At 49.9% G+C, this 20,013-nt stretch overlaps 1 protein-coding gene across 1 annotated transcript in view; it reads left to right on the forward strand.

The window, feature by feature from the left end:
• Nucleotides 1-7,213: 7,213 nt before the first annotated feature.
• Nucleotides 7,214-20,013, forward strand: part of SHANK1 (SH3 and multiple ankyrin repeat domains 1) — a 112,623-nt gene continuing 99,823 nt past the window's right edge. The window contains exon 1 of the mRNA XM_060281102.1: nucleotides 7,214-7,493. The gene's annotated coding sequence lies outside the window, so the exon portion shown is untranslated. The remainder of the gene's footprint in view (nucleotides 7,494-20,013) is intronic.

Raw genomic sequence — 20,013 nt, forward strand, 5'->3', positions numbered from 1 at the left:
TAATTCAATCCAGATGCGAGAAGCGGGCCAGGCCAAAGCCTCACCCAAGCTGGATTGCGAGAGAGAACTGTGTTAATGTTGGGTTGTCACCTGGCCAGCATAAATCTGGATTAATTTATTCCTTTTTGGTTAGCTTTTTTCTTAAAAGGAAAAAATATATATTCATTATCTAGCCTCTCTGGGGTCCCACCCTCCCACTCCCATTTACTTAGCCTACATAATTTATATCACACACTTTCGTCGGGTGGCTACAGAAGAAGGTCCTCTGTTTGAAGCTCTGTCTGGAAAATGGCCCTCTTTTCGAAAGCATCCTCACTTTCAAGGGCTTAAAGAAAAAGAACCCTAATAAAGGTCTTGAAACTGTCCATCAACAGTCAGCCCCTGGACCAAACACACACAGAGCTCACCTGGCAACAGTCTTCTTTCTCCACTAGAGTGAGGTGTCTTGTATTTCTATTCAAATGGTAGCGGCTCTTTCCAAATGTCTGTGTATTCATATAAATTTGCAGTTGCGAATTTCATGTCGATCTGTACTCCTCTTTTAGGAGAGCGGAATAACTGCCCACCCAGCACCTTCACCATAGGTTTACAGTCCTTGGGGCAGCTTCACAAGACAGTAAGGACAGAAACATCACTTATTATTATTATTATTATTATTATTATTATTATCATTATAAATAAAAATAAACAAATAAATAAAGCAAATTCATTCAGAAAACTAGAAGGGACCAAATTATTATTATTATTATTATTATTATTATTATTATTATTATTATTATTATTATTATTATTATCATCATTATAAATAAAAATAAACAAATAAATAAAGCAAATTCATTCAGAAAACTAGAAGGGACCCAGGTGGCGCTGTGGTTAAACCACAGAGCCTAGGGCTTGCTGATCAGAAGGTCGGCGGTTCGAATCCCTGTGATGGGGTGAGCTCCCGTTGCTTGGTCCCAGCTCCTGCCAACCTAGCAGTTCGAAAGCACATCAAAATGCAAGTAGATAAATAGGAACCGCTACAGCGGGAAGGTAAACGGCGTTTCCATGTGCTGCTCTGCTTTGCCAGAAGTGGCTTTGTCATGCTGGCCACATGACCTGGAAACTATACGCCGGCTCCCTCGGCCAATAATGCGAGATGAGCGCGCAACCCCAGAGTCGGTCACGACTGGATCTAATGGTCAGGGGTCCCTTTACCTTTACCTAATTCAGAAAATTGGGGGGGGGACACCCAGTCATCCATTCAAATAAACAATAAAGTTGAACGTGTGTTTATTGGCATAGGTTTAGAATACGTTTCAATAGGAAGTGTGGGCACTTTTGCCGGCTCCTTCCACAGTGCAGATGTTGCGTGTTTGTGTGTACATCTCCCTTGGTCAATGAGCAACGAGTGTCCCTGCTTTGTGTCTGTGGGTCGCACCCAACACACTACTCTTTCTGCATGCAGTGTGCGTGATAACCTTTCGCTTAGCGGGTGGTGGAAACGGCGGTGCTGAACTAGTCTGATCTAGCAAGGCTGTGAGCAATTAACCCCCCAGCCGCAGCTTAGAACTTCCCTTAGCTACTAACTCACATCTCTGAGGCCACCAGGGGATGAGGAATCAGCAGTCAGGCATCGCTCTGTCACACCTGGATGCAGACCCAGCTAAGGACAGCAGCATTTTGTATGTACAGTGTTTTAATTGCTACGAGCTCTGCTGGAAGCTAGTTTTGGGCTAAAAGGTAAGGCTGATCAATATAGCATAATGTAATGTAACATTGCAGCGTGGAGTGTCCATGTTCAGGGTACCTGCCAGCCAGCCATGCCCTTTTGCAGGATTCTCCGTTCCATTTCCCTTCCCAGCGGTGGAGTGGAGCGAGAATGCAAGGGAGCACAGCTGTAAGACAGAGCAAGAGCAATGCAGTAATCAGCCGGAAGGCCCAGAGCAAATGACAGGAGATAAAAGAGGCTCTCAGGTCCTTTGCTTTCATGTGGGCTCCTATTTCCACACTAGCAGTCTGAATGGTAACCCTTCCTTGCAAGAATGTTTGCATTTCTAATTTTAAAAGATCTTCGGAGTCTTTTGCACGTTTAACCTTTGCAGTCAGAAATAAGCACCGCTGAGTTCAATGGCGCTTCCTTCCAGGTAATTATCAAAGAATCATGGAGTTGGGAGGTACCCCCAAGGGTCATCTAGTCCAACCCCCTGCATCTCAGCTAAAGCATTCATTTGTATAGGAGCTGAGGCTGGGCTACAAGAAAAGCTGAGCCGTTATTGCCCTCTTACACGCCAAACTTCATCACTACCACTGCACCTCCTATCCAGTTTTCTGTTTCCAACAGTCAGTCAGCACATCATGCCCAATGAGCACGCTCAGTCCTTTTGGGGTCCCCTCCCCATTGAGGGTTTTCCTCCCTCAACATGTGCTCTGCTTCAGCAAATCTTGATGCGCTCCCAAGCCTGCTGGAAATCTCCTTGTACGCTGCTGGTGTTGTTTCGGCTGCATAAGGCTCTGCTCTCCGAGAATGAGCTGCTATCAGAAGATACCGTGGTACCTTAGTTCTCAAATACTCAAACAACTTGGAGCCCAAACACTGCAAACCTGGAAGTAAGTGTTCCGGTTCGCGAACTTTTTTCAGAAGTCGAACGTGCTCCGTTTTGAGTGTTACGCTTCTGGTTTGAGTGTTATACACTTCCGTTTTGAGTGCCACACTTCCGTTTTGAGTGTTATGCTGAGGTCTGTCTGTTTTCGCTATTTATTTTCCATTTTTGTGGCTCTTTTTGTTTTTGTGACTGTGTGGAACCCAGTTCAGCTGCTGATGGATTGATTGTGTGACTGCAGTACATTGCTTATTGCTTTCATTTTATGGATCAATGGTCTCGTTAGATAGTAAAATTCATGTTAAATTGCTGTTTTAAGGGTTGTTTTTAAAAGTCTGAAAAGGATCAATTCATTTTGCATTACTTTCTGTGGGAAAGCGTGCCCTGGTTTGGGAACTCTTTGGTTTTGGAACAGACTTCCGGAACGGATAAAGTTTGAAAACCAAAGTACCACTGCACAAGATACGTGTCATAGTCTTCTTCTTTGGCGATCACTCGTAGCCAAGTAAGATTGTCTTCCATAAACACGGTTTTAACAATGAGTCCGTAAGTGACTGTGGAGGCCAATTCTGGATCCACACGTCCTTCCATAGTATCGTAGTATAGTACAGCGGGCTAGGGCTGATGGGAATTGTAGCTGGAGGTGGGGAGCCGATTTGACAAATTACAATCCCAGTGGGGTAGGTTCATATTTGCCAGTGGATAGGAGTGTATTTACATGTCATTTGCCCGTCTTTCTGAACACCCAAACACTGTGTGTGCATTTCCATGGCCCAGGCATGTCAGATAGCAAGTTTCTCATGCGGTTGGGGGGGGGGAATTACCGATGGCAGTAACATTTTTTGGAACATATACAGAGTCTAAATATTGGCCCATCTAGCTGGGATCTCTCCCAGCCCTGCCTGGTAATCCTGGGAACTAAACACAAAGCCTTTTCCATGCAAAGCTTAGAATCATAGAACTGTAGAGCTGGAAGGGACCCTGAGGATCATCTCTTCCATAGAATCATAGAATCATAGAGTTGGAAGAGACCACAAGGGCCATCCAGTCCAACCCCCTGCCGAGCAGGAAACACCATCAAAGCATTCTTGACATATGCCTGTCAAGCCTCTGCTTAAAGACCTCCAAAGAAGGAGACTCCACCACACTCCTTGGTAGCAAATTCCACTGCCGAACAGCTCTTACTGCCAGGAAGTTCTTCCTAATGTTTAGGTGGAATCTTCTTTCTTGAAGTTTGAATCCATTGCTCCGTGTCCGCTTCTCTGGAGCAGCAGAAAACAACCTTTCTCCCTCCTCCATATGACATCCTTTCATATATTTGAACATGGCTATCATATCACCCCTTAACCTTCTCTTCTCCTTCTCTTCCAACCCCCTGCAATGCAGGATCCCATACGGAGATCAAATTTGTAACCTTGGCTTTATGAGCAGCACACTCTAGCAAACTGAGCTATCCTGAGTGCCTGTGCTCTGCCCTTTCCCCGCCCCCCAATTCATCTATGTCCCAAGGATGTCAGTGTCTACTCTCTTCTTCACACATTGTATATGCTAGCCATGCCAGAGTCTATGGCCCATGCCTATCACTGGCTATAATGCAGAGTCGTCGTCATCATCATCATCATCATCATCATTTATTATTTATACCCCGCCCATCTGGCTGGGTTTCCCCAGCCACTCTGGGCGGCTTACAACAGAAAAATGAAATAAAATAATCTATTCAACATTAAAAGCCTCCCTTAACCGGGCCTGATCCAAGTAAACCAGGATCAATTGTTCGGTCATGTGCGCTTTAAATGTGTCCATTGCTGGCTATAGTACAGCATCACACACATTTTAAACTTTATAACTGGCAGAAGAGACCTCCCCCCCCCCCGAGCTTTTCTAGCTGCCACTTTCATTATCCCACTGACAGGTTTCACGTTGCTTTTATAACTCTATGGCTTTCAGCTTATTTTCTTTTTGAATGCACATTTTAATTGTTTTATTTTATTTTGGGGGGGGGTGTTAAGCCATCCATGGAACATGATGGAACATTAGTATAAAAATACTTGTATCGTGGAAAACTGCTCAATACCTCAGATTGGACAGGTGGCATATTTCTTTATGGAACATGGCGATTATGGGGCAGTGGAGGGGGAATCACACATAATCTGAAATTTAGGCAAGGACTCCTTTGGCATGCTTTTATTTACTATACGGCAGGGGTGGCCAACTTCCAAGAGACTGTGATCTACTTTCAGAATCAATATCTGGCAGTGATCTACCCCCATTTTTGGGGGTTCGGCTCAAAGTTGTTGAGCTTTTTTTAGGGAGAAGAAAAGGGGGGTGACCAGATTTGTAACCTTTTTGTTTTTGGGCACTGCCCAAATACTTTTCTTACGGGGGACAACAGAAACTTTTAGAGCTTTCTTGGGAGAGAGTTGCATAAAAGCACTCACAAAACTGTACGCCACACAAACTCCTTTACCCACTCCATTAACCAGAGCAGCGCAGCGCACGGAAACGCTGTTTACCTTCCCACCGAAGTTGTACCTGTTGATCTACTTGCACTGGTGTGCTTTCGAACTGCTAGGTGGGCAGGAGCTGGGACCGAGCAACGGGAGCTCACTCCATTGTGGGGATTCGAACCGCCGACCTTCAGATCGGCAAGACCTAGGCTCAGTGGTTTAGACCACAGCGCCACCCGCGTCCCGATAGGAGTTGTAGTCCAGCAATATTTGGAGTCCTGTTGTACAGCCTTGTGTGCACATATTATCTGCCTTTATGAGTCTCATTTCTCAGTCTAGTTATTGAGTATCATAGCCAGGCATTGCCTCATCGACCCCACAGGCACCCCTACCTTTTAATACAGTACATTCCACAAGGTTGGTCCATTAGGGGAAACAGGGCACGACCTCACCAACCTCAGTTGGGATTCCTCTATGCCTCACCAGTCTTCATACCGTACTTACAACCAGGCCCAGGGGGTAGTACCTACTGTGGCAGCTTCCTCCTCCTCCTTAGTCTCAGTCTTGTCCTGGTGCACCTCAGTAAGGAGGAGGGCGGGGGCAAAATTAGTTGCCTCTGCCTGTCACTGCCTATGGCGCCACCTACTGTTGGCTCCTTCCATCCTATCAGCCCCAATAAGTGACAAACACCACTGCCATCAATGCTGCCTTTCCCCAGCCACCTCGTTAGAAGTCTGGAGGGGCAGCAGGTACCTCCAGCTAACAAAGGAGCCTAGGGATGAGGATGGGGGTTCTAGGGATGTTTGCTCATCTTGGGATATTAAGCAAGTAGGACTGGTACCCAGTGATGGGACAGATATGGAGAAGGCCGCAAACCAGTCTTATGGTACCCAGCACCTGTAAAGGTAAAGAGACCCCTGACCAGTAGGTCCAATCACAGACAACTCTGGGGTTGCGGCGCTCATCTCGTTTTAATGGCTGGGGGTCATGTGGCCAGCACAACAAAGCTGCTTCTGGCAAACCAGAACAGCACACAGAAACGCAGTTTACCTTCCCGCCGGACCAGTACCTATTTATCTACTTGCACTATGTGCTTTCGAACTGCTAGGTCAGCAGGAGCTGGGACCAAACAACGGGAGCTCACCCCGTTGCGGGGATTCAAACCGCCGACCTTCTGATCGGCAAGCCCTAGGCTCAGTGGTTTAACCCACACCGCCGCACCTGTAGGTGAGGCTAAATACTCAGCAAGGAGAAGGACACCTGGAGATATGGGCATGGAAGTGGGATTCAGGGTGTGTGTGTCCAGGAGCCAATATCCATACCTGCCTGCCAGCCAGGATGAAAGGTACAAAGGGAAAGAGAAAAGAGCTGCACTTTTTGGTCAAGGTCAGTTTGCTCTCACTTTCTGTCTCTGAAAGCCCAAACGGATGTAAACCTCACCTGTCGGGGCGGCTGCAGGTAGGGAAGAGGAGGCTGGCTTGGTCCTACAGATACTAGTAGCGGGTCGGAGAAGGTTCTTGGAAGGGAGAGCAGCCGCGCGATTATAAACGGAGGAATGGAAATGAGGCTGATCCCCGAGGAAGCAGAAGCAACAGCAGCAGCAGAGATCTGAGATGATGGATAAATGGGACGTAAAAAAGGAGGAGAGGAGGGACCCGCGGGCGCCTCGGGCGGGGCGGAATGGGGGGGGAGGTTGCAGGGAGGGGGTGCGCGGTAAGGACCTGGGGGTTAGCGAGAGGAAGAGTGGATGGGCGTGTGCAAAGGAGGGGGAAGATGCGGGGTTGGGGCTTAAGTGGCCGAAGATGGGGAGGGGGTGTGGTTGCCGGATCGCGCTCCTTCTCCACCGGCCCCCTCCCAATATTCACACCCACGTGACCTTATGAATGAGATTAGGGCCGGGGGGAGAGAGAGAGAGGAAGAGGAGGTGGGCTCGCCAGAGCCGTGCATTCCTGAACAGCAAAAAAAGGGAGCAGGGGTGGGGGCGGGGCGGCTGAGAGAGAGAGAGAGAGAGAGAGAGAGAGAGAGAGAGAGAGAGAGCATCCTCGCTCCAGCGCTGGGAGGGTGGGAGGCAGGCAGGCAGGGAGGGAGCGGCTGGCAAGCAGCGCATCCCTGGGAGACTGCCCGGATCGCAGGCAGCAAAGGGCGCCGCCATGCAAGCCTGAATAAACCCCCACCCCACCCCCAAAGACCGCTCTCTCTCTGTCTCTCTAGATAGGCACCTTTCCTTTTCTCCTTAGCGTGCTTCCTCCCGCGCCCCTCCCTTTCCCCGAGGAAACATCTGGACCCCGATCGCTCCCCGCCCACCTCCCCGCGCAAGCACCGCAAGGACACTACCCGGCGGAGAGAGGCGGGCGGCGGCGGCAGCGGAGGAGGAGTGGTGAGCCGGAGGAGGGGGTGGGGGGGACCAGACGGAGGGTCCCCCTCAAAAGGAGAGCATGTGCTGAGCGGCTCCCATCCTTGGCAGGTAACGTGGGGTGATGGGGTGGGGGAGGTTAAGCGGGGAACCGGGGAGAGTGCGCGTGGGGGGAGGCTGCACGCGTGGGTGAACCGCTTCGGGGTGTGTGGGGGGGGGGAAGCGACCGCCTGCCGGGGGTGCGTGGGGGAGTCGGTCTTCTTCTCGCGTGGGAGGCGAAACGTCACCCGCTTCGGCTGGGGAGGAGAGCTGGGGGTTCCCACGACGGGGAAAGGGGACGGCGGTGCTGTGACATGGGGAGTGGATTGGGGGGGCGCACAGGAGGTGACAGCGGAGCCACCGCGTGCGGCCACCTCTGTGGACCCTGCCACGCCCCCCTTCGGAGCCCCCACTTTTTTTAAAAAAAGAAACCCATGTGGGGGCTTTCCGCTTGTGAGCTGGGGTGTGGGGCCACATCTACTATGGCACAGAGGTGAGTGAGAAAATGTGCTTTACGCGTGAGTGCCTTTCTCACGCGCATATACGTCTTGGTAGTCCATTAGCAGTCATTGGGGAGTGTGTGTGGGGGGGGGAGCTTCTTCCAGAAACTGGGGTGCAGAAGCTTCCTGCAAATGGGCGTTAGGGGGGCTGTGTGCGGGCATGAGTTTCCATGCGCAAGGTGGGCAGCTTGGCTGAAGCATGTGGGCTGAGCTCTCGGTGTGTGCACACTTGCACACGTGTAGACCTATATAATGGGGTGGAATGGGGAATGGGTGCCTGGGGTTGCCAGCCTATGCTTGTGGTGGCGTGTGCGTTTTGGTAGCCATGTGCAGATGCGCTGGTAGTAATGGGGTTGAGAGACAAAGGAGGAGAAGGAGCATGGGGTGGTGGGGAAAGTGTACCATACAACTGAGGGTGTGCACATAAATCGCCGGGTGCCTGTATTTCTGTATGCCTTTATGTGCATCATTGTGCTAGCTGCCTTTCTTGTGTGCTTAATCTGCAGGTATAAAATCATGCATGCATTTCTTTTCTCCTCTCTCTCTCTCTGTGTGTGTGTGCATGTCACTGTCTTTTTCTGCACATCCCTCATGCATCTGTACCTTTGTGATATCTGTCCATGCATTTGCCCTTGTGCACTCCTGTCGTGCATGCTTTTCTCTCCTCGCTGTGGCCATACCTTTGTAAGAACAGCCCCCCCCCCTTCTCTTGGACTCCATGTCTGATTGCAGTTGTGCATAGATAGGGAGGCAAATAAGTGCTTGTGTGTGAGAAGCTGTGAGCATGCTTCTCCAGAATGGCCGGGGTGGGGGTGAGGGAGTGTCGGCGCTTTTAAGCAGATCGGGATCCAGTTGGAATGTGTGCCCGGTAAATAAATAAATAAATCTGCATACACTCACATGCATACACGTGTACATGCTCACATGCCATATGCTATGTGCGGCAGGTGTGCTTCTCTGCAACTGCATGTGCATATCAGCGATTTTACTGCACAAGGGCAGGACCCTGGGGTCTTTGCCCTCCCAACGGCAGCTTTCCTGCAAAAGCAAGTTTCTAGTCCTCCTGGCTACGAGGAACGGCTTGTGGAAATGTGTGAGAGGTGTCTGCAAAACACAACCGAAGTGCTGTGGGTTTGAGCAAGGTATCCCATATGCGGCTGGGTCTTCGATGCCCTCTATCGTCTCGCTTTTTCAATGCTTGTTCTTCCTTCATGCCACCTCCCCGCTTCACCTGTGCCCACCTCTGCCATTTCCCCCCCTTCCCTGCCTTTCACTTTTATCACCTTTACCAAAAAAAGAGAAGAAGCAAATTCGTTGACAATCGCAATGGTGGAAGGTGTGTTTTGCAAAAGGCACAGGCTCGAACCAAACTCCTTCATGTCCTCCGGATGAATAAACCAGACATTTGTGTGTGTGTGCTTGTGAGCTTGTGTGGCATTCACAAAGCTCTGAGTTTGTCAGCCTGGATGCATATGCATTCATCTGTATGTTCTCATATTGCCGTGTGGGTGTAGCCACGAGGTCTCCATGTGCATATTCCCCATCAGATTATATACATGAGCCGTGTGGCAGCCACGGTCCATCTGTGAGGAGGCACACCGGCCGTTTCTCAGAGCGATCTGCCCCTTTGGCACTCGCTCGCGGCAAAACTCATGCTGGGCTGTAGAATTTTCGCCATGTGGCTTTCGAGGTGCTGGCGTGCATGCTCTGTGTGCATGCGCATGCGCGCACACGAGTACATTATTTTCCCACTGTACTCTGTGGGGCTTTAAAGCTTGCTTCCTTGCATACTGTCCCATTGTGGATTCTTGTGTAGCATGAGCTGTTTGTTACTTGTACAGTACACCTCTCTCTGCATATTGTGCAACATGTGGTTACAGGAACACCAGAAACATTATTTTGTCTGGGACTCCTTAATTCTGTTGCCCGACTATGCTTTCTGCCTCCAACTTTGAACTTGGCGGCCCACAGAATTCTGTGTATTCCTCTGTTTTAATATCTTGCAGGTTACAGGTTCTTATATCTAATACCTTATACATGGGTGTCTTGTAGGAGTTCTGCTGCGCATGCCTCTCAGTGTGGGGGAAGCGGCATTTGCCACAGTAACCATTGTGCCCTTTTTTAAATATGTATGTGATGTAGGTTCCTCTTTCTTGCATCGTTTGGTGAGGTCCCTGCATTTGTTCATTCTTTAACCACAGCGGTGCTTTAAACAGGCCAAGCCTTTTGCACGATTAACTCAGAGGTACTGAGTAAATGGAATTTACTCCCAGGAAAATGTGAATACAGCTGCAGTCTGTGCTCTCTGGCTTTCTGGGTGAGCTCCACCGAACACAGCAGGACTCGCTTCTGAATAAATGCACATAGGATTGAGTGGTCAAAAGTATAATTTATTAGCAAGAGCTCACTGAACTCAATAGAACTAAGCTTTGAAACAATTTTTTACCTTGAGTAGACCCACTGAACATAATGGCCATGACTAATTTAGGCCCATCATTTTCAATTTACTCTGGGTAAAAGTTAGTTGAATAGCTCAGTCGGTAGAACATGAGGCTCCTCATATCAGGGTCGTGGGTTCAAGCACCAGCTTGGGCAAAAAGATTCCTGCATTGCAGGGGGGCTGGACTAGATGACCCTCGTGGTCCCTTCCAACTCTACAGTTCTGTGATTCTATGAACACAACCCACAGGAGCTTACTTTGGAGTAAATGTGCTTGGTATTGCAGGGTCTGTGGGTTTGTAACCATTGTTCACCCTATTCAGAACAGACCCATTAAACCAGGCATCCCCAAACTGCGGCCCTCCAGATGTTTTGGCCTACAACTCCCATGATCCCTAGCTAACAGGACCAGTGGTCGGGGAAGATGGGAATTGTAGTCCAAAACATCTGGAGGGCCGGAGTTTGGGGGTGCCTGCATTAAACTGATGGGCATGACCAACGTAGGCACATCAATTGCAAAGGGTCTACTCCAGGCATCCCCAAACTTCGGCCCTCCAGGTGTTTTGGACTACAATTCCCATCATCCCTGACCACTGGTCCTGTTAGCTAGGCATCATGGGAGTTGTAGGCCAAAACATCTGGAGGGCCGCAGTTTGGGGATGCCTGGTCTACTCTGAGAGTGTCTAATGCAAGGTTTCCCAAACCTGGGCCTCCAGCTGTTTTTGAACTACAATTCCCATCATCCTTGACCGCTGGTCCTGATAGCTAGGGATGATGGGAATTGTAGTCCAAAAAAAGCATGGAGACCCAAGTTTGGCAAATGCTGCACCTTGAGATCCTTCTCTCATTCTTTTCTATAGTGAGGCAGATCACTGTTATTCCCATTGGGCAGATTCTAAGCAGAGGCTTGGAGTTGCAGCTTGTGGTGGTGGTTTGCCCAAGGCTTCCCAGCACCATTGGTGGCTCACTCTCTCACTTGTCTGGGCTACACTGTCCCCTTCCGGGTACAAGTCTTTGTGGCCCCTGCGAATTTGGCAGTGTCTGGCAGATTGTGAGCATCTACCCTAACTTTTATAACTTTCAGCAGAGGTCAAGGACAGTTCAGATTGATTTTCTCTGCCATCTGCAACCGAGTCACGTAGAATGGTTGCAAAGGCAGGATTAGGTAGCTGTTAACAATGTTTCCCATGCACATACCAAAAGGGGTCCTCTGCCTTACCTATGTGGCCTTGTGAACCCCCCCACCACACAAGAGGAAATGCACACCCGCCCACCTCTGAGAAAAAAAGAAGGCAAAAGAAAACAAAGATATCCGTAAGATTTGCTTAAATTGCATACATGGCTATAGGTGCAGAATTAGAAATAATCACTAAAATTTAAATAGAAAGGCAAGGGTCTTTGCGCCTGCTCAGTCTGCTGCAGCAGCGTGCCAGGTGTTGCTGGCGCCCGGAGCAAGGCAAGCGTTACGCCCTCCTGGTGGACTGGGCAGCTGGGGTGGGGGCGCGCATCAGGAGGGTGAACAGAGCCCGCCTCTAATAGGCTCCTTGCCAGCTGCATCCATCCACCTGCCCATGACTAGACCAACCCACCCACTGCCGTGCCTCAGCTACCTGGGCTCCATGCGTGTCGGAGCGGGCCCATCCAAAATGTGCGTCCGGGACCACACACCCCATGCTACGCCTCTGGTCCGCCAGCTAGGTGCTGCCAACTTTTTATGGGCCCTGATCTTCAAACTGGACATGGACAATCCTTCGAACAGAGGGCAATCCGCCGCAGAGCCTTCAAACAGCAGGGTCCGTAAAGCTGGACTCGTGTGTAGACAGCCTCTTTGTACTTGTTGAGGTGGTTTGTGATACTTTGGTGGCTCGTGTAAGGCACCTCTCTCCATGCACAGTGGCAGTGGTGGACCTTGACACCTCAAATTGTAGTGGCGCTCCCCAAAGCTCTCACCTTCCATTGGACATAATAGTGGTGGCACCAGCTGCAGCGCCCCAGAAGCTCTACGTCCGGTACAACCGCACCGGTCGCAGCCCCCTAGAGCCAGCCGCCTCTGACAAGGGAGGCGGGTGCTAATATTAGGGTGAATGAACCAACCTCTGCCTGCCATCAGCTCCATCCCCCACACCCGCCCGTCTCCTTACTTACATCCAGCCCAGTGGGTGGCACTGGCTGTGGCGGCTTTCTCCTCCTCCAGCTCAGTGTTGTCCTTGTGGAACTTAGCAGAGAGGAGGATAGGGACAAAACCAGAACCAGCTGCCTCCGCTTCAGCTCCCCCTACTGTTGGCCTCCGTACCTGCTGCCCTACCAGGGGCAGCAGGTAGGGAGGTTATGGTCGCCACCACGAGATGTCTAGGCGCAAATTCTTTTGCAAGATTACAAAGCAAATGGCAAATAAATTAAGTAAAGGAAAGCGGTACGCAAACAATAGGAAGTATTTTATGTATATATATAATTTTTTTCTTTTTTCTTTAAATATTGTATCAAAGTTATTTTCTTTTTTTCCTATTTCTTTTTTTCCTTTATTGCATTATTATTTGTATTATATATTATTTGGATTGTATTATTCGCTTTTTTATTTTCTATTTCTGTTTGTCTGGATTATGTTTTCTGTATTTAATTCCTTTTCTTTTTTCGTTTGTATTTGGATGTAATATTTTAAGGAATTGAAATAAAGTTTGTTTAAAAATTTTTTGAAAAATACAAAGCAAATGGTATGAGGGCAGCACGGCATGTCTTTTGATGCTGTGCTGCCCCTCTGACCAGCTGGCTGGCGTGGCATCGCAGCCACGCCAGCCAGCCAGATGGAGAAGTTAGGTGCCAAACCTGGAGACCAGACATCTCCACTTCCTGGCAAATGGCTGGCTGCCTGTCTCAAAACACGCCTGGTGCCTGGCTAATTTCGAACGCTGTTGCCAAGTGCTGTGTGTACCCACATCCATTCGCTGGGCCTGCCTGGCGTGCTACCACAGCGCTGTGGCACTAGCTCGACTAGGGTTCGTCCCACAGCGCTGCAACCGCCTCAAAAGGCCTGCAACAGCATGGGTGGGTCTGACGATGTGGGTTCGAGGGTCCTGACCCCACAAGGAAGACCCGTGTTATTGGCCCTATCCATGCAGTCGCAAGAGATGTGGGGTGAACCTATGGGGGAAAGTAGCTCCCGCGGCGCTGTAGTAGCTGAAAAGAGCACTTTAATAAGGGTTTCATTAGGCAAAAGTGCTTTAGGCCCCAGGGGAAATGAGGGATGCCTTGGGATTGATTCCCAAAGAGGCCATCCATATATGTTGCATGCTGATTGAAGAGGGCATGCTTTGTTATATGTGGGAAGTCTGCAAATATGGATTAATGAATATTTTGCAAGATTAGCCCTTGGAATTCTAAATTGAGTGAAAAAGGGGTCTCTATTTTGTGTGGGCGGGTGCATTAATTTATTGTTATTCTGACTCCCAGGAGTTTAAGACCACTGACAGTCTCTCCTTCTTTAATCTCTCATCCCAACATCCTTTGCAAAATAGGCCAAACGCAGACGGAATGACACATCTCGACAAATGCGTGTTCCTTAATCCACATTTGCCCAAGGTATTGCAAATGTAGAAGCAGGGGCTGCATTTTTAGGGGAGAGTTGACAGGTGGGAGGGCGGTACCTAACCCTTCCCATACAACTCATTCCCCCCACCCTGCAAATAACTTCCTGGCCGTTTCTCCCTCACTTGGCATATTTCTGGTCTTGATGCCTAGCAGGCTGGGGAGGGGGGGGGTCAAATTAAAAACACCAAGAAAGAGAGCTTCAGAAATGAATAGGTAAGCTGGTAAAAGGTAAAGGTAAAGGACCCCTGACAGTTAAGTCCAGTCGCGGACAACTCTGGGTTTGCGGCGCTCATCTCGCTTTATTGGACGAAGGAGCCGCAGACAGTTTTTCCGGGTCATGTGGCCAGCATGACTAAGCCGCTTCTGGCGAAACCAGAGCAGCGCACGGAAACGCTGTTTACCTTCCCACCGGAGCGGCACCTATTTATCTACTTGCACTGGTGTGCTTTTGAACTGCTAGGTTGGCAGGAGCAGGGACAGAGCCATGGGTGCTCACCCCATCGCGGGGATTCGAACCGCCGACCTTCTGATCGGCAAGCCCTAGGCTCAGTGGTTTAGACCACAGCGCCACCCGCGTCCCTAGGTAAGCGGGAGGAGGAGGGTTAATCATCCCTTCCCACTTACTGATTCTCCCCTGAAAATGCCCCTGACACCACACCCCCACTGCCATGAATTAGCATTTCATTTTATCATTTCATTTTGCATTTCTGTCCCGCCTTTCCTCTAAGGAGCTCAAGGTGCTACCCATAGTCCCCCCCCCATTTTATCCTCACAACAATCCTGTGAGGTAGGTTAGGCTAAGAGACAGTGACTGGCCCAAGTTCACCCAGTGGGGGGTGGAGATTTGAACCCTGGTCTACCAGGTCTTAGTTAAATACTCTTAACCACTACAACACACCGGCAGCATTGTGTAGAGTATTACGTGGCACATATCATAGAATTACAGAGTTGGAAAGGACCCTAGAGGGTCATCTAGTCCAGCCCCCTACAATGGAGGGATTTAAACTAAGGCATCCATGACAGGTGGCCATCCAACCTCTGCTTAAAAAAACCCTAATGGCCCACCACCGTCCGAGGGAGTCCATTCCACAGTCGAACAAGCTCTTACCATCCAAAAGTTCTTCTGAGGTTTACTCAAAATCTGCTTTCTTGTGACTTGAAGCCATTGGTTCATGTCCTACCCTCCAGAGCAGGAGAAAACAAGCTTGCTCCATCTTCCACTTGACAGCCCTTGAGATGTTTGAAGATGGCTTTCGCGTCTCCTCTCAGTCTCCTCTTTCCCACGCTGAATTTACTCAGCTCCTTCAACCGTTCCTCATAAGGCTTGCTTTCCGGACCCTTGAACATCCTGGTCGCCCTTCTCTGCACGCATTCCAGCTTGTCCATATCCTCCTTAAATTGTAGTGCTCAGAACTGGACCCAGGACTCCAGTTGTGGTCTAACCAAGACAGAATAGAGTGGTGCTATTACTTACCTTGACAGGACACTACACTTCTGTCGATGCAGCCTAATAAAAAGGTAAAGGGACCCCTGACCATTAGGTCCAGTCGTGACCGACTCTGGGGTTGCGCACTCATCTCGCATTATTGGCCGAGGGAGCCGGTGTATAGCTTCCAGGTCATGTGGCCAGCATGACAAAGCCGCTTCTGGCGAACCAGAGCAGCACATGGAAACGCCGTTTACCTTCCCGCTGTAGCGGTTCCTATTTATCTACTTGCATTTTGATGTGCTTTCGAACTGCTAGGTTGTCAGGAGCTGGGACCAAGCAACGGGAGCTCACCCCGCCACAGGGATTCGAACCGCTGACCTTCTGATCAGCAAGCCCTAGGCTCAGTGGTTTAACCCACAGAGCCACCTAGAATAGCATGAGCTTTTCTTTTCTTTTCCTTTTTTGATGTTGCTGCTGCTGCATCATCACACACATATAGTTGCAAGCCCCGTGTTTGTTTGCCTCAGAACCTGCCCCTTCAGCCGATTATTATCCCCATTTTTCTGACGAGGGAACTAAGGCTGAGAGAGAACAACTTAGCCAAAGCTCGCCCAGCCCAAACCCAGCATGGCAGGCTCAAGATGAGCTTGTGATTCTATATAACCATGGTGGCATGTATACAGGATCCATGGGCATCTAAGGAATCTGAAAATATGTGTATGTGAGCGTGTGCGTGAGTGAGAGAGAGAGAGAGAAGGGCGGCGCTGTGCGTGTGAGTGTAAGGAGAGGAAGCCAAGTGTGTATGGGTGACACCGGGGAGAATTGGCCTCATTTGGCCTCATTTCACACCCGCTGCACGTGGCACTAGAGGCACGCAGAAAGGATGAGGAGACACGCAGAGAGAAGCTTTTGCATCTAGGGTTGACATTGACACAGGATCAAGCTCTCAGCAGCCTTGACAAGCAAGGCAGTGCTCCTCACATGCCAGATTTGGACGGTGCACAGGCTCCCGTTGCATGGCTAGCTCCTGCGCAGTCGATAGGGCCAGATCTCCCACTTCCCTCTCTCTCAAATGGACTCGTTGGCCTGGGCTTGCGAAGAGGCTGGGTCAGCAAGGGGTGTGTGAGACACACAGCCTGATTTTCCATTTCTGTCCCCACCCCCATCTCTCTAATCCATCTACATACCTTTCTCCCTAAAATAGCAATTTCTGGGCAGGGGTCCAGCAAGGACCCTCCTATCCATTTGCCCCCTCTGCTTCTAGAGATGGAGTTTTTTGGGGGGGGAGGGGACCACATCTCTCTCTCTCCCCCCCCCCTTTCTCAGGCTGGCATTATTCCAAACAGCGCCTGCGCTGCCTCTCCCCCGCCCAGCTGGGCCTGGCTATTCTTAGCTCCCGAGTCTTTGATTCATGCTTCTGAGAGTATTTCTGCTGGGTGTGCAGAGAGAACAGTTACTGCGGTGTGAGGGAGGAGGGATATGCACATGCCTGGCTCAGTGCGTGTGAGACACACACTCACAAGCTCTCTCTCTCTTTCTCTCTGCAAGCATGCAGACACATGTCCCTATGCCTGTAAGGATGTGCATGCTTATTCCCTAGTATGTATGTGTAACAGTACATACAGCTACGGACATCTTTGTGCATGATTTTTGCAACCAGGCACCTAGTCGAAAATAGCCATGCATGTGCCATGCGAATGCGGCTTGCAGCATTTGTGTGCATGCCCAAGATGTACTTCCACGCTCCCATGTATGTGGGAGCGTACAGCCATGCCAAAACGGGAGCATACGCTCATTTCTTTCAGGGGCGGTGGGTGGCCCATGAGATTGCAGCCACTCGAATCGTTGGCACGTTGGGAACAGCAGGTGCGCAATCAGCTCCAGACTAACGCCAGTTTGCATATATGCCCATTTGGATATGTGCATAAATGAATGATTGCATGGGTATAACGGAACACGTGCTCATCTTGAGGTGCTCTTGCATCTGCTGTTTCAAGCACGCCAACGTTCATGTGACGGTAGAGAGCCAGATCTGGCGGGGGATTACCTGGTGTAGGGTGGCCCACCCAGCAGCACTGAGATGCGTGCTAGCCCTGTGCAGCTGTATGCCCCCCGCCAGCTGCTATATTACTTTCTCCAGACTGCAATCCTGTACTGTACATGCATGTGGTATTACTATGGAGGAAGGAGATTTAAATGGTAGCTGGGGGCGAGACCAGCCGTGCACGATGACCTCACTCCTATATGCAATAAAGAAGCAGGACTCTGTCAAGACCCCAGTATTTGCCTGAGTACGGTGTAGTGATTTTGCACCTCAATATTCGATGCTTTTTCTCAGCGGATTAAAAGGATTGTGTGAAGGGGAGAGGGGAGGGGACTTAGACGCTCGTGTACGGACTTCACTCTGCCTGAATGTACGTGTGTAAAGAGAACACAGGAGGAAATTATTTTTGACATTTATTTCTTGCTTTATCTCCAAGGAGATAACTGTGGCATGGGTAGTTCGGTTCCCCCGCCCACAACAACCTTGTGAGGTAGATTACCACAGCCTGAGAGAGACTGGCTGGCCCAGCATCAACCAGCGAGTTAGGATTTGAACTTGGGTCTGTCTGGTTGCGGACCGGCACTCTGAATTGCTGTACCGCACCGGCTCCATTTGGGGTGTGCCTGTGTGAGAAAGTGGGTGGTGTGTTCAATGTGAGCAAGTGTTTGTACGTATGTGAAAAAGAGAATAGCTGCAATCAGTGACAGGGAGAGCAGCTCAGCACGGGGGGCCAATTACCCTAGAGGCAATGTTCGAAATTCTCCAGGTGCGTTTTGCTACTGGGGTGGTGGGTCCAATTGCGATTATGTGGAGATTTCACTTGCATCCTGGGACAAGAGAATTGTTACAAGAGCAAGCTACAGTCAAGCAATGTAGCTGAGATCATAGAATCCTAGGATTGTGAAGGGATCATGAGGGTCATCTAGTCCAACCCCCCTGGCAAATAGACATTCTGTTGTGGTGACTGCAACACTAGATTCAACCTAGACTGCAACCTAGATTTGGCGTCTAGTTTATATGCGTTTCCAACACTGCCTAGAAGGGAAAGGTGTCCTCTCCTTGCTGGAAGTCTTCAAGTGTAGACTGGGCAGCCATCTGCTGGGGATGCTCTAAGATATTGATTACCTGTACAGTGGTACCTTGACTTACGAATGACTCGACATACGAATGTTTCGAGCTACGAACAGAGTTCCATCTGCCATTTTGGATGCGGTTTGGATAGGATTTTTTCAACTTACGAATTTTTAGATAGGATTTTTTCAACTTACGAATTTTTAAAAATCCCCCCCATTGGCTTCGACTAATTTTTTGACTTACGAAAATATAGTCCAGCCCCCCACAAGGTCTGAGCAACAGTGGACTGGCCCCCTGCTGAAAAAGTTTGCTGACCCCTGAGCTTGAGTGTCAGTGGCCCGACAGCACTCAGTGCATTTCGTGGCAGAGGGAGGATTCGAAACTAACTCTTCACCATCTAAATCCAGCATGATGCTTTGCCATTTCATATAGGATGGCAAGCTATGGTCTGCTCAAACAAGAGGAGGGAGGAAAAGAATGGGAGCACCCAAGGGGAGAAGGGTGTGCTACATCTTAGCTGACCCCACCATGTATATCTCTGTCTCAGCCGCCTTCCCTGTAATATTGGGATGACACAGCTGGCCTACTTTGCTGTTGTTGTTAAAAAGATTACAGAGATAATCTAGGTTGTTATAAAGATTACAGAGATAATCTAGGTGAAGCACTTGTGACACTTTAAAATGTGTTCGGCGAATGCCATGTATTTTCACCGCCTGACGAAGTCTCCGACGTTTATGGAGAAATGTACACAATTTCTGTGTCCTGCGCGGCGTCCCACGCGCCTCCGCAGCTTCCAGTCATGTGCTGCCGCCGCCCCCCCACGCCCCCCCACAAATGTACAGACCCTCGCCTGCTGAACGCTCTTCCTGCCTGCTCTCACTCTGTTCTACCACAAATCCTCCTCAAATAATAAAAAAAGAAATCCTCAAATGTCAGAACACAGAATGCAAAGGGAGCTAATTTATGCCAAGGAAGCAAAATATACATCCATTTTGATTGTTTGGCACAACCTGCTTTGAATGCAACATTTTAATTCCCAGAGTGAAGAATGTCGTGGCAATGCAAAGTAGGACCGGCCACACAGTGGCTTGGGATTCAGCCAGGGCTGGCTCGAGAGCTCTTTGTTCTCACAGTGAGATGGAACAAGGGATATCCCTGTTTGAGCGGAGATCTACCTGCAAAGCCACTGAGGATTCTCGGGGCACTCTCAGTTCATGGAAGCCACCATTGAGTGGCTCCTTGCACACAGGGCCGGCGCGTCCATTTAGGCGAACTAGGCAGTTGCCTAGGGCGCCAAAATGGAGGGGGCGCTGGCCAGCCTGCCAGGGGGGTGGGAAGGAAGCCTGCTCTTGCGAGAGGCAGCGGCGGGATGAGTGCCCCGAAAGGAGCGCTTTCGGGGCACTGATCCTGTCGCACCTCTCGCAGGGGCGGGCGGCCACTTCTCCCTTCTCCACGGGTCACTGTGGGGCGGGGGAAGGGAAAGCGGCCCAGACGGAGCCCTCCCTCGCCGCTCGCCGCCAC

The sequence above is a fragment of the Zootoca vivipara genome, chromosome 13 (genome assembly GCF_963506605.1).
Source record: "Zootoca vivipara chromosome 13, rZooViv1.1, whole genome shotgun sequence".
NCBI classification, from domain to species: domain Eukaryota; kingdom Metazoa; phylum Chordata; class Lepidosauria; order Squamata; family Lacertidae; genus Zootoca; species Zootoca vivipara.